Source organism: Hippocampus zosterae, chromosome 10 (assembly GCF_025434085.1).
Source record: "Hippocampus zosterae strain Florida chromosome 10, ASM2543408v3, whole genome shotgun sequence".
Taxonomy (NCBI): Eukaryota; Metazoa; Chordata; class Actinopteri; order Syngnathiformes; family Syngnathidae; genus Hippocampus; species Hippocampus zosterae.
The window spans coordinates 1,162,632-1,176,091 of NC_067460.1; positions in this window are offsets into that span (position 1 = coordinate 1,162,632).

The window sequence follows — 13,460 nt, forward strand, 5'->3', positions numbered from 1 at the left end:
TGGCGGGGTGCGGGCCGGCCCGGCGGCGAGTGCGGCGGGCAGCAGGCCTCTTGGACAGGTTGAGAGATAAAAAAATAATAATTCCCGTGCAGTCTCAATGGCGGGGTGCGGGCCGGGGAATAGGCCTCTTGGCCGGGGTGAATATGTTGGAACGCGGCGCGCGTAAATAGAAGCGGCTGGAGGTACCGGGGGCGAAGCCCGCCCCGGCCCGGAGGCCGAGTTAAAAAAAATAATAATCCCCGTTCAGTCTCAATGGCAGGGTGCGGGCCGGCCCGGCGGCGAGTGCGGCGGGCAGCAGGCCTCTTGGACAGGTTGAGAGATAAAAAAATAATAATTCCCGTGCAGTCTCAATGGCGGGGTGCGGGCCGGGGAATAGGCCTCTTGGCCGGGGTGAATAGTGTTGGAACACGGCCCGCGGAAATAGTAGCGGCTGGAGGTACCGGGGGCGATGCCCGCCCCGGCCCGGCGGCCAAGTTAAAAAAATAAATAATCCCCGTTCAGTCTCAATGGCAGGGTGCGGGCCGGCCCGGCGGCGATTGCGGCGGGCAGCAGGCCTCTTGGACAGGTTGAGAGATAAAAAAATAATAATTCCCGGGCAGTCTCAATGGCGGGGTGCGGGCCGGGGAATAGGCCTCTTGGCCGGGGTGAATAGTGTTGGAACACGGCCCGCGGAAATAGTAGCGGCTGGAGGTACCGGGGAGGATGCCCGCCCCGGGCCGGCGGCCAAGTTAAAAAAAGAAATAATCCCCGTTCAGTCTCAATGGCAGGGTGCGGGCCGGCCCGGCGGCGAGTGCGGCGGGCAGCAGGCCTCTTGGACAGGTTGAGAGATAAAAAAATAATAATTCCCGTTCAGTCTCAATGGCAGGGTGCGGGCCGGCCCGGCGGCGATTGCGGCGGGCAGCAGGCCTCTTGGACAGGTTGAGAGATAAAAAAATAATAATTCCCATGCAGTCTCAATGGCGGGGTGCGGGCCGGGGAATAGGCCTCTTGGCCGGGGTGAATAGTGTTGGAACACGGCCCGCGGAAATAGTAGCGGCTGGAGGTACCGGGGGCGATGCCCGCCCCGGCCCGGCGGCCAAGTTAAAAAAAATAATAATCCCCGTTCAGTCTCAATGGCGGGGTGCGGGCCGGCCCGGCGGCGAGTGCGGCGGGCAGCAGGCCTCTTGGACAGGTTGAGAGATAAAAAAATAATAATTCCCGTGCAGTCTCAATGGCGGGGTGCGGGCCGGGGAATAGGCCTCTTGGCCGGGGTGAATAGTGTTGGAACACGGCCCGCGGAAATAGTAGCGGCTGGAGGTACCGGGGAGGATGCCCGCCCCGGGCCGGCGGCCAAGTTAAAAAAATAAATAATCCCCGTTCAGTCTCAATGGCAGGGTGCGGGCCGGCCCGGCGGCGAGTGCGGCGGGCAGCAGGCCTCTTGGACAGGTTGAGAGATAAAAAAATAATAATTCCCGTTCAGTCTCAATGGCAGGGTGCGGGCCGGCCCGGCGGCGATTGCGGCGGGCAGCAGGCCTCTTGGACAGGTTGAGAGATAAAAAAATAATAATTCCCATGCAGTCTCAATGGCGGGGTGCGGGCCGGGGAATAGGCCTCTTGGCCGGGGTGAATATGTTGGAACGCGGCGCGCGTAAATAGAAGCGGCTGGAGGTACCGGGGGCGAAGCCCGCCCGGCCCGGAGGCCGAGTTAAAAAAAATAATAATCCCCGTTCAGTCTCAATGGCGGGGTGCGGGCCGGCCCGGCGGCGAGTGCGGCGGGCAGCAGGCCTCTTGGACAGGTTGAGAGATAAAAAAATAATAATTCCCGTGCAGTCTCAATGGCGGGGTGCGGGCCGGGGAATAGGCCTCTTGGCCGGGGTGAATAGTGTTGGAACACGGCCCGCGGGAATAGTAGCGGCTGGAGGTACCGGGGGCGATGCCCGCCCCGGCCCGGCGGCCAAGTTAAAAAAATAAATAATCCCGTTCAGTCTCAATGGCAGGGTGCGGGCCGGCCCGGCGGCGATTGCGGCGGGCAGCAGGCCTCTTGGACAGGTTGAGAGATAAAAAAAAAATAATTCCCATGCAGTCTCAATGGCGGGGTGCGGGCCGGGGAATAGGCCTCTTGGCCGGGGTGAATATGTTGGAACGCGGCGCGCGTAAATAGAAGCGGCTGGAGGTACCGGGGGCGAAGCCCGCCCCGGCCCGGAGGCCGAGTTAAAAAAAATAATAATCCCCGTTCAGTCTCAATGGCGGGGTGCGGGCCGGCCCGGCGGCGAGTGCGGCGGGCAGCAGTCCTCTTGGACAGGTTGAGAGATAAAAAAATAATAATTCCCGTGCAGTCTCAATGGCGGGGTGCGGGCCGGGGAATAGGCCTCTTGGCCGGGGTGAATATGTTGGAACGCGGCGCGCGTAAATAGAAGCGGCTGGAGGTACCGGGGGCGAAGCCCGCCCCGGCCCGGAGGCCGAGTTAAAAAAAATAATAATCCCCGTTCAGTCTCAATGGCGGGGTGCGGGCCGGCCCGGCGGCGAGTGCGGCGGGCAGCAGGCCTCTTGGACAGGTTGAGAGATAAAAAAATAATAATTCCCGTGCAGTCTCAATGGCGGGGTGCGGGCCGGGGAATAGGCCTCTTGGCCGGGGTGAATAGTGTTGGAACACGGCCCGCGGAAATAGTAGCGGCTGGAGGTACCGGGGGCGATGCCCGCCCCGGCCCGGCGGCCAAGTTAAAAAAATAAATAATCCCCGTTCAGTCTCAATGGCAGGGTGCGGGCCGGCCCGGCGGCGAGTGCGGCGGGCAGCAGGCCTCTTGGACAGGTTGAGAGATAAAAAAATAATAATTCCCGTTCAGTCTCAATGGCAGGGTGCGGGCCGGCCCGGCGGCAATTGCGGCGGGCAGCAGGCCTCTTGGACAGGTTGAGAGATAAAAAAATAATAATTCCCATGCAGTCTCAATGGCGGGGTGCGGGCCGGGGAATAGGCCTCTTGGCCGGGGTGAATATGTTGGAACGCGGCGCGCGTAAATAGAAGCGGCTGGAGGTACCGGGGGCGAAGCCCGCCCCGGCCCGGAGGCCGAGTTAAAAAAAATAATAATCCCCGTTCAGTCTCAATGGCGGGGTGCGGGCCGGCCCGGCGGCGAGTGCGGCGGGCAGCAGGCCTCTTGGACAGGTTGAGAGATAAAAAAAATAATAATTCCCGTGCAGTCTCAATGGCGGGGTGCGGGCCGGGAAATAGGCCTCTTGGCCGGGGTGAATATGTTGGAACGCGGCGCGCGTAAATAGAAGCGGCTGGAGGTACCGGGGGCGAAGCCCGCCCCGGCCCGGAGGCCGAGTTAAAAAAAATAATAATCCCCGTTCAGTCTCAATGGCGGGGTGCGGGCCGGCCCGGCGGCGATTGCGGCGGGCAGCAGGCCTCTTGGACAGGTTGAGAGATAAAAAAATAATAATTCCCGTGCAGTCTCAATGGCGGGGTGCGGGCCGGGGAATAGGCCTCTTGGCCGGGGTGAATAGTGTTGGAACACGGCCCGCGGAAATAGTAGCGGCTGGAGGTACCGGGGGCGATGCCCGCCCCGGCCCGGCGGCCAAGTTAAAAAAATAAATAATCCCCGTTCAGTCTCAATGGCAGGGTGCGGGCCGGCCCGGCGGCGAGTGCGGCGGGCAGCAGGCCTCTTGGACAGGTTGAGAGATAAAAAAATAATAATCCCCGTTCAGTCTCAATGGCGGGGTGCGGGCCGGCCCGGCGGCGATTGCGGCGGGCAGCAGGCCTCTTGGACAGGTTGAGAGATAAAAAAATAATAATTCCCATGCAGTCTCAATGGCGGGGTGCGGGCCGGGGAATAGGCCTCTTGGCCGGGGTGAATATGTTGGAACGCGGCGCGCGTAAATAGAAGCGGCTGGAGGTACCGGGGGCGAAGCCCGCCCCGGCCCGGAGGCCGAGTTAAAAAAAATAATAATCCCCGTTCAGTCTCAATGGCGGGGTGCGGGCCGGCCCGGCGGCGAGTGCGGCGGGCAGCAGGCCTCTTGGACAGGTTGAGAGATAAAAAAATAATAATTCCCGTGCAGTCTCAATGGCGGGGTGCGGGCCGGGGAATAGGCCTCTTGGCCGGGGTGAATAGTGTTGGAACACGGCCCGCGGGAATAGTAGCGGCTGGAGGTACCGGGGGCGATGCCCGCCCCGGCCCGGCGGCCAAGTTAAAAAAATAAATAATCCCCGTTCAGTCTCAATGGCAGGGTGCGGGCCGGCCCGGCAGCGATTGCGGCGGGCAGCAGGCCTCTTGGACAGGTTGAGAGATAAAAAAATAATAATTCCCGTGCAGTCTCAATGGCGGGGTGCGGGCCGGGGAATAGGCCTCTTGGCCGGGGTGAATAGTGTTGGAACACGGCCCGCGGAAATAGTAGCGGCTGGAGGTACCGGGGGCGATGCCCGCCCCGGGCCGGCGGCCAAGTTAAAAAAATAAATAATCCCCGTTCAGTCTCAATGGCAGGGTGCGGGCCGGCCCGGCGGCGAGTGCGGCGGGCAGCAGGCCTCTTGGACAGGTTGAGAGATAAAAAAATAATAATTCCCGTTCAGTCTCAATGGCAGGGTGCGGGCCGGCCCGGCGGCGATTGCGGCGGGCAGCAGGCCTCTTGGACAGGTTGAGAGATAAAAAAATAATAATTCCCATGCAGTCTCAATGGCGGGGTGCGGGCCGGGGAATAGGCCTCTTGGCCGGGGTGAATATGTTGGAACGCGGCGCGCGTAAATAGAAGCGGCTGGAGGTACCGGGGGCGAAGCCCGCCCCGGCCCGGAGGCCGACTTAAAAAAAAATAATAATCCCCGTTCAGTCTCAATGGCGGGGTGCGGGCCGGCCCGGCGGCGAGTGCGGCGGGCAGCAGGCCTCTTGGACAGGTTGAGAGATAAAAAAATAATAATTCCCGTGCAGTCTCAATGGCGGGGTGCGGGCCGGGGAATAGGCCTCTTGGCCGGGGTGAATATGTTGGAACGCGGCGCGCGTAAATAGAAGCGGCTGGAGGTACCGGGGGCGAAGCCCGCCCCGGCCCGGAGGCCGAGTTAAAAAAAATAATAATCCCCGTTCAGTCTCAATGGCGGGGTGCGGGCCGGCCCGGCGGCGAGTGCGGCGGGCAGCAGGCCTCTTGGACAGGTTGAGAGATAAAAAAATAATAATTCCCGTGCAGTCTCAATGGCGGGGTGCGGGCCGGGGAATAGGCCTCTTGGCCGGGGTGAATAGTGTTGGAACACGGCCCGCGGAAATAGTAGCGGCTGGAGGTACCGGGGGCGATGCCCGCCCCGGCCCGGCGGCCAAGTTAAAAAAATAAATAATCCCCGTTCAGTCTCAATGGCAGGGTGCGGGCCGGCCCGGCGGCGATTGCGGCGGGCAGCAGGCCTCTTGGACAGGTTGAGAGATAAAAAAATAATAATTCCCGTGCAGTCTCAATGGCGGGGTGCGGGCCGGGGAATAGGCCTCTTGGCCGGGGTGAATAGTGTTGGAACACGGCCCGCGGAAATAGTAGCGGCTGGAGGTACCGGGGAGGATGCCCGCCCCGGGCCGGCGGCCAAGTTAAAAAAAGAAATAATCCCCGTTCAGTCTCAATGGCAGGGTGCGGGCCGGCCCGGCGGCGAGTGCGGCGGGCAGCAGGCCTCTTGGACAGGTTGAGAGATAAAAAAATAATAATTCCCGTTCAGTCTCAATGGCAGGGTGCGGGCCGGCCCGGCGGCGATTGCGGCGGGCAGCAGGCCTCTTGGACAGGTTGAGAGATAAAAAAATAATAATTCCCATGCAGTCTCAATGGCGGGGTGCGGGCCGGGGAATAGGCCTCTTGGCCGGGGTGAATAGTGTTGGAACACGGCCCGCGGAAATAGTAGCGGCTGGAGGTACCGGGGGCGATGCCCGCCCCGGCCCGGCGGCCAAGTTAAAAAAAATAATAATCCCCGTTCAGTCTCAATGGCGGGGTGCGGGCCGGCCCGGCGGCGAGTGCGGCGGGCAGCAGGCCTCTTGGACAGGTTGAGAGATAAAAAAATAATAATTCCCGTGCAGTCTCAATGGCGGGGTGCGGGCCGGGGAATAGGCCTCTTGGCCGGGGTGAATATGTTGGAACGCGGCGCGCGTAAATAGAAGCGGCTGGAGGTACCGGGGGCGAAGCCCGCCCCGGCCCGGAGGCCGAGTTAAAAAAAATAATAATCCCCGTTCAGTCTCAATGGCGGGGTGCGGGCCGGCCCGGCGGCGAGTGCGGCGGGCAGCAGGCCTCTTGGACAGGTTGAGAGATAAAAAAATAATAATTCCCGTGCAGTCTCAATGGCGGGGTGCAGGCCGGGGAATAGGCCTCTTGGCCGGGGTGAATAGTGTTGGAACACGGCCCGCGGAAATAGTAGCGGCTGGAGGTACCGGGGGCGATGCCCGCCCCGGGCCGGCGGCCAAGTTAAAAAAATAAATAATCCCGTTCAGTCTCAATGGCAGGGTGCGGGCCGGCCCGGCGGCGATTGCGGCGGGCAGCAGGCCTCTTGGACAGGTTGAGAGATAAAAAAATAATAATTCCCATGCAGTCTCAATGGCGGGGTGCGGGCCGGTGAATAGGCCTCTTGGCCGGGGTGAATATGTTGGAACGCGGCGCGCGTAAATAGAAGCGGCTGGAGGTACCGGGGGCGAAGCCCGCCCCGGCCCGGAGGCCGAGTTAAAAAAAATAATAATCCCCGTTCAGTCTCAATGGCGGGGTGCGGGCCGGCCCGGCGGCGAGTGCGGCGGGCAGCAGGCCTCTTGGACAGGTTGAGAGATAAAAAAATAATAATTCCCGTGCAGTCTCAATGGCGGGGTGCGGGCCGGGGAATAGGCCTCTTGGCCGGGGTGAATATGTTGGAACGCGGCGCGCGTAAATAGAAGCGGCTGGAGGTACCGGGGGCGAAGCCCGCCCCGGCCCGGAGGCCGAGTTAAAAAAAATAATAATCCCCGTTCAGTCTCAATGGCGGGGTGCGGGCCGGCCCGGCGGCGAGTGCGGCGGGCAGCAGGCCTCTTGGACAGGTTGAGAGATAAAAAAATAATAATTCCCGTGCAGTCTCAATGGCGGGGTGCGGGCCGGGGAATAGGCCTCTTGGCCGGGGTGAATAGTGTTGGAACACGGCCCGCGGAAATAGTAGCGGCTGGAGGTACCGGGGGCGATGCCCGCCCCGGCCCGGCGGCCAAGTTAAAAAAATAAATAATCCCGTTCAGTCTCAATGGCAGGGTGCGGGCCGGCCCGGCGGCGATTGCGGCGGGCAGCAGGCCTCTTGGACAGGTTGAGAGATAAAAAAATAATAATTCCCATGCAGTCTCAATGGCGGGGTGCGGGCCGGGGAATAGGCCTCTTGGCCGGGGTGAATATGTTGGAACGCGGCGCGCGTAAATAGAAGCGGCTGGAGGTACCGGGGGCGAAGCCCGCCCCGGCCCGGAGGCCGAGTTAAAAAAAATAATAATCCCCGTTCAGTCTCAATGGCGGGGTGCGGGCCGGCCCGGCGGCGAGTGCGGCGGGCAGCAGGCCTCTTGGACAGGTTGAGAGATAAAAAAATAATAATTCCCGTGCAGTCTCAATGGCGGGGTGCGGGCCGGGGAATAGGCCTCTTGGCCGGGGTGAATATGTTGGAACGCGGCGCGCGTAAATAGAAGCGGCTGGAGGTACCGGGGGCGAAGCCCGCCCCGGCCCGGAGGCCGAGTTAAAAAAAATAATAATCCCCGTTCAGTCTCAATGGCGGGGTGCGGGCCGGCCCGGCGGCGAGTGCGGCGGGCAGCAGGCCTCTTGGACAGGTTGAGAGATAAAAAAATAATAATTCCCGTGCAGTCTCAATGGCGGGGTGCGGGCCGGGGAATAGGCCTCTTGGCCGGGGTGAATAGTGTTGGAACACGGCCCGCGGAAATAGTAGCGGCTGGAGGTACCGGGGGCGATGCCCGCCCGGGCCCGGCGGCCAAGTTAAAAAAATAAATAATCCCCGTTCAGTCTCAATGGCAGGGTGCGGGCCGGCCCGGCGGCGATTGCGGCGGGCAGCAGGCCTCTTGGACAGGTTGAGAGATAAAAAAATAATAATTCCCGTTCAGTCTCAATGGCAGGGTGCGGGCCGGCCCGGCGGCAATTGCGCCGGGCAGCAGGCCTCTTGGACAGGTTGAGAGATAAAAAAATAATAATTCCCATGCAGTCTCAATGGCGGGGTGCGGGCCGGGGAATAGGCCTCTTGGCCGGGGTGAATATGTTGGAACGCGGCGCGCGTAAATAGAAGCGGCTGGAGGTACCGGGGGCGAAGCCCGCCCCGGCCCGGAGGCCGAGTTAAAAAAAATAATAATCCCCGTTCAGTCTCAATGGCGGGGTGCGGGCCGGCCCGGCGGCGAGTGCGGCGGGCAGCAGGCCTCTTGGACAGGTTGAGAGATAAAAAAATAATAATTCCCGTGCAGTCTCAATGGCGGGGTGCGGGCCGGGGAATAGGCCTCTTGGCCGGGGTGAATATGTTGGAACGCGGCGCGCGTAAATAGAAGCGGCTGGAGGTACCGGGGGCGAAGCCCGCCCCGGCCCGGAGGCCGAGTTAAAAAAAATAATAATCCCCGTTCAGTCTCAATGGCGGGGTGCGGGCCGGCCCGGCGGCGATTGCGGCGGGCAGCAGGCCTCTTGGACAGGTTGAGAGATAAAAAAATAATAATTCCCGTGCAGTCTCAATGGCGGGGTGCGGGCCGGGGAATAGGCCTCTTGGCCGGGGTGAATAGTGTTGGAACACGGCCCGCGGAAATAGTAGCGGCTGGAGGTACCGGGGGCGATGCCCGCCCCGGCCCGGCGGCCAAGTTAAAAAAATAAATAATCCCGTTCAGTCTCAATGGCAGGGTGCGGGCCGGCCCGGCGGCGATTGCGGCGGGCAGCAGGCCTCTTGGACAGGTTGAGAGATAAAAAAATAATAATTCCCATGCAGTCTCAATGGCGGGGTGCGGGCCGGGGAATAGGCCTCTTGGCCGGGGTGAATATGTTGGAACGCGGCGCGCGTAAATAGAAGCGGCTGGAGGTACCGGGGGCGAAGCCCGCCCCGGCCCGGAGGCCGAGTTAAAAAAAAATAATAATCCCCGTTCAGTCTCAATGGCGGGGTGCGGGCCGGCCCGGCGGCGAGTGCGGCGGGCAGCAGGCCTCTTGGACAGGTTGAGAGATAAAAAAATAATAATTCCCGTGCAGTCTCAATGGCGGGGTGCGGGCCGGGGAATAGGCCTCTTGGCCGGGGTGAATAGTGTTGGAACACGGCCCGCGGAAATAGTAGCGGCTGGAGGTACCGGGGGCGATGCCCGCCCCGGCCCGGCGGCCAAGTTAAAAAAATAAATAATCCCCGTTCAGTCTCAATGGCAGGGTGCGGGCCGGCCCGGCGGCGATTGCGGCGGGCAGCAGGCCTCTTGGACAGGTTGAGAGATAAAAAAATAATAATTCCCGTGCAGTCTCAATGGCGGGGTGCGGGCCGGGGAATAGGCCTCTTGGCCGGGGTGAATAGTGTTGGAACACGGCCCGCGGAAATAGTAGCGGCTGGAGGTACCGGGGAGGATGCCCGCCCCGGGCCGGCGGCCAAGTTAAAAAAATAAATAATCCCCGTTCAGTCTCAATGGCAGGGTGCGGGCCGGCCCGGCGGCGAGTGCGGCGGGCAGCAGGCCTCTTGGACAGGTTGAGAGATAAAAAAATAATAATTCCCGTTCAGTCTCAATGGCAGGGTGCGGGCCGGCCCGGCGGCGATTGCGGCGGGCAGCAGGCCTCTTGGACAGGTTGAGAGATAAAAAAATAATAATTCCCATGCAGTCTCAATGGCGGGGTGCGGGCCGGGGAATAGGCCTCTTGGCCGGGGTGAATATGTTGGAACGCGGCGCGCGTAAATAGAAGCGGCTGGAGGTACCGGGGGCGAAGCCCGCCCGGCCCGGAGGCCGAGTTAAAAAAAATAATAATCCCCGTTCAGTCTCAATGGCGGGGTGCGGGCCGGCCCGGCGGCGAGTGCGGCGGGCAGCAGGCCTCTTGGACAGGTTGAGAGATAAAAAAATAATAATTCCCGTGCAGTCTCAATGGCGGGGTGCGGGCCGGGGAATAGGCCTCTTGGCCGGGGTGAATAGTGTTGGAACACGGCCCGCGGGAATAGTAGCGGCTGGAGGTACCGGGGGCGATGCCCGCCCCGGCCCGGCGGCCAAGTTAAAAAAATAAATAATCCCGTTCAGTCTCAATGGCAGGGTGCGGGCCGGCCCGGCGGCGATTGCGGCGGGCAGCAGGCCTCTTGGACAGGTTGAGAGATAAAAAAAAAATAATTCCCATGCAGTCTCAATGGCGGGGTGCGGGCCGGGGAATAGGCCTCTTGGCCGGGGTGAATATGTTGGAACGCGGCGCGCGTAAATAGAAGCGGCTGGAGGTACCGGGGGCGAAGCCCGCCCCGGCCCGGAGGCCGAGTTAAAAAAAATAATAATCCCCGTTCAGTCTCAATGGCGGGGTGCGGGCCGGCCCGGCGGCGAGTGCGGCGGGCAGCAGTCCTCTTGGACAGGTTGAGAGATAAAAAAATAATAATTCCCGTGCAGTCTCAATGGCGGGGTGCGGGCCGGGGAATAGGCCTCTTGGCCGGGGTGAATATGTTGGAACGCGGCGCGCGTAAATAGAAGCGGCTGGAGGTACCGGGGGCGAAGCCCGCCCCGGCCCGGAGGCCGAGTTAAAAAAAATAATAATCCCCGTTCAGTCTCAATGGCGGGGTGCGGGCCGGCCCGGCGGCGAGTGCGGCGGGCAGCAGGCCTCTTGGACAGGTTGAGAGATAAAAAAATAATAATTCCCGTGCAGTCTCAATGGCGGGGTGCGGGCCGGGGAATAGGCCTCTTGGCCGGGGTGAATAGTGTTGGAACACGGCCCGCGGAAATAGTAGCGGCTGGAGGTACCGGGGGCGATGCCCGCCCCGGCCCGGCGGCCAAGTTAAAAAAATAAATAATCCCCGTTCAGTCTCAATGGCAGGGTGCGGGCCGGCCCGGCGGCGATTGCGGCGGGCAGCAGGCCTCTTGGACAGGTTGAGAGATAAAAAAATAATAATTCCCGTTCAGTCTCAATGGCAGGGTGCGGGCCGGCCCGGCGGCAATTGCGGCGGGCAGCAGGCCTCTTGGACAGGTTGAGAGATAAAAAAATAATAATTCCCATGCAGTCTCAATGGCGGGGTGCGGGCCGGGGAATAGGCCTCTTGGCCGGGGTGAATATGTTGGAACGCGGCGCGCGTAAATAGAAGCGGCTGGAGGTACCGGGGGCGAAGCCCGCCCCGGCCCGGAGGCCGAGTTAAAAAAAATAATAATCCCCGTTCAGTCTCAATGGCGGGGTGCGGGCCGGCCCGGCGGCGAGTGCGGCGGGCAGCAGGCCTCTTGGACAGGTTGAGAGATAAAAAAAATAATAATTCCCGTGCAGTCTCAATGGCGGGGTGCGGGCCGGGAAATAGGCCTCTTGGCCGGGGTGAATATGTTGGAACGCGGCGCGCGTAAATAGAAGCGGCTGGAGGTACCGGGGGCGAAGCCCGCCCCGGCCCGGAGGCCGAGTTAAAAAAAATAATAATCCCCGTTCAGTCTCAATGGCGGGGTGCGGGCCGGCCCGGCGGCGATTGCGGCGGGCAGCAGGCCTCTTGGACAGGTTGAGAGATAAAAAAATAATAATTCCCGTGCAGTCTCAATGGCGGGGTGCGGGCCGGGGAATAGGCCTCTTGGCCGGGGTGAATAGTGTTGGAACACGGCCCGCGGAAATAGTAGCGGCTGGAGGTACCGGGGCCGATGCCCGCCCCGGCCCGGCGGCCAAGTTAAAAAAATAAATAATCCCGTTCAGTCTCAATGGCAGGGTGCGGGCCGGCCCGGCGGCGATTGCGGCGGGCAGCAGGCCTCTTGGACAGGTTGAGAGATAAAAAAATAATAATTCCCATGCAGTCTCAATGGCGGGGTGCGGGCCGGCCCGGCGGCAATTGCGGCGGGCAGCAGGCCTCTTGGACAGGTTGAGAGATAAAAAAATAATAATTCCCATGCAGTCTCAATGGCGGGGTGCGGGCCGGGGAATAGGCCTCTTGGCCGGGGTGAATATGTTGGAACGCGGCGCGCGTAAATAGAAGCGGCTGGAGGTACCGGGGGCGAAGCCCGCCCCGGCCCGGAGGCCGAGTTAAAAAAAATAATAATCCCCGTTCAGTCTCAATGGCGGGGTGCGGGCCGGCCCGGCGGCGAGTGCAGCGGGCAGCAGGCCTCTTGGACAGGTTGAGAGATAAAAAAATAATAATTCCCGTGCAGTCTCAATGGCGGGGTGCGGGCCGGGGAATAGGCCTCTTGGCCGGGGTGAATATGTTGGAACGCGGCGCGCGTAAATAGAAGCGGCTGGAGGTACCGGGGGCGAAGCCCGCCCCGGCCCGGAGGCCGAGTTAAAAAAAATAATAATCCCCGTTCAGTCTCAATGGCGGGGTGCGGGCCGGCCCGGCGGCGAGTGCGGCGGGCAGCAGGCCTCTTGGACAGGTTGAGAGATAAAAAAATAATAATTCCCGTGCAGTCTCAATGGCGGGGTGCGGGCCGGGGAATAGGCCTCTTGGCCGGGGTGAATAGTGTTGGAACACGGCCCGCGGAAATAGTAGCGGCTGGAGGTACCGGGGGCGATGCCCGCCCGGGCCCGGCGGCCAAGTTAAAAAAATAAATAATCCCCGTTCAGTCTCAATGGCAGGGTGCGGGCCGGCCCGGCGGCGATTGCGGCGGGCAGCAGGCCTCTTGGACAGGTTGAGAGATAAAAAAATAATAATTCCCGTTCAGTCTCAATGGCAGGGTGCGGGCCGGCCCGGCGGCAATTGCGGCGGGCAGCAGGCCTCTTGGACAGGTTGAGAGATAAAAAAATAATAATTCCCATGCAGTCTCAATGGCGGGGTGCGGGCCGGGGAATAGGCCTCTTGGCCGGGGTGAATATGTTGGAACGCGGCGCGCGTAAATAGAAGCGGCTGGAGGTACCGGGGGCGAAGCCCGCCCCGGCCCGGAGGCCGAGTTAAAAAAAATAATAATCCCCGTTCAGTCTCAATGGCGGGGTGCGGGCCGGCCCGGCGGCGATTGCGGCGGGCAGCAGGCCTCTTGGACAGGTTGAGAGATAAAAAAATAATAATTCCCGTGCAGTCTCAATGGCGGGGTGCGGGCCGGGGAATAGGCCTCTTGGCCGGGGTGAATAGTGTTGGAACACGGCCCGCGGAAATAGTAGCGGCTGGAGGTACCGGGGGCGATGCCCGCCCCGGCCCGGCGGCCAAGTTAAAAAAATAAATAATCCCGTTCAGTCTCAATGGCAGGGTGCGGGCCGGCCCGGCGGCGATTGCGGCGGGCAGCAGGCCTCTTGGACAGGTTGAGAGATAAAAAAATAATAATTCCCATGCAGTCTCAATGGCGGGGTGCGGGCCGGGGAATAGGCCTCTTGGCCGGGGTGAATATGTTGGAACGCGGCGCGCGTAAATAGAAGCGGCTGGAGGTACCGGGGGCGAAGCCCGCCCCGGCCCGGAGGCCGAG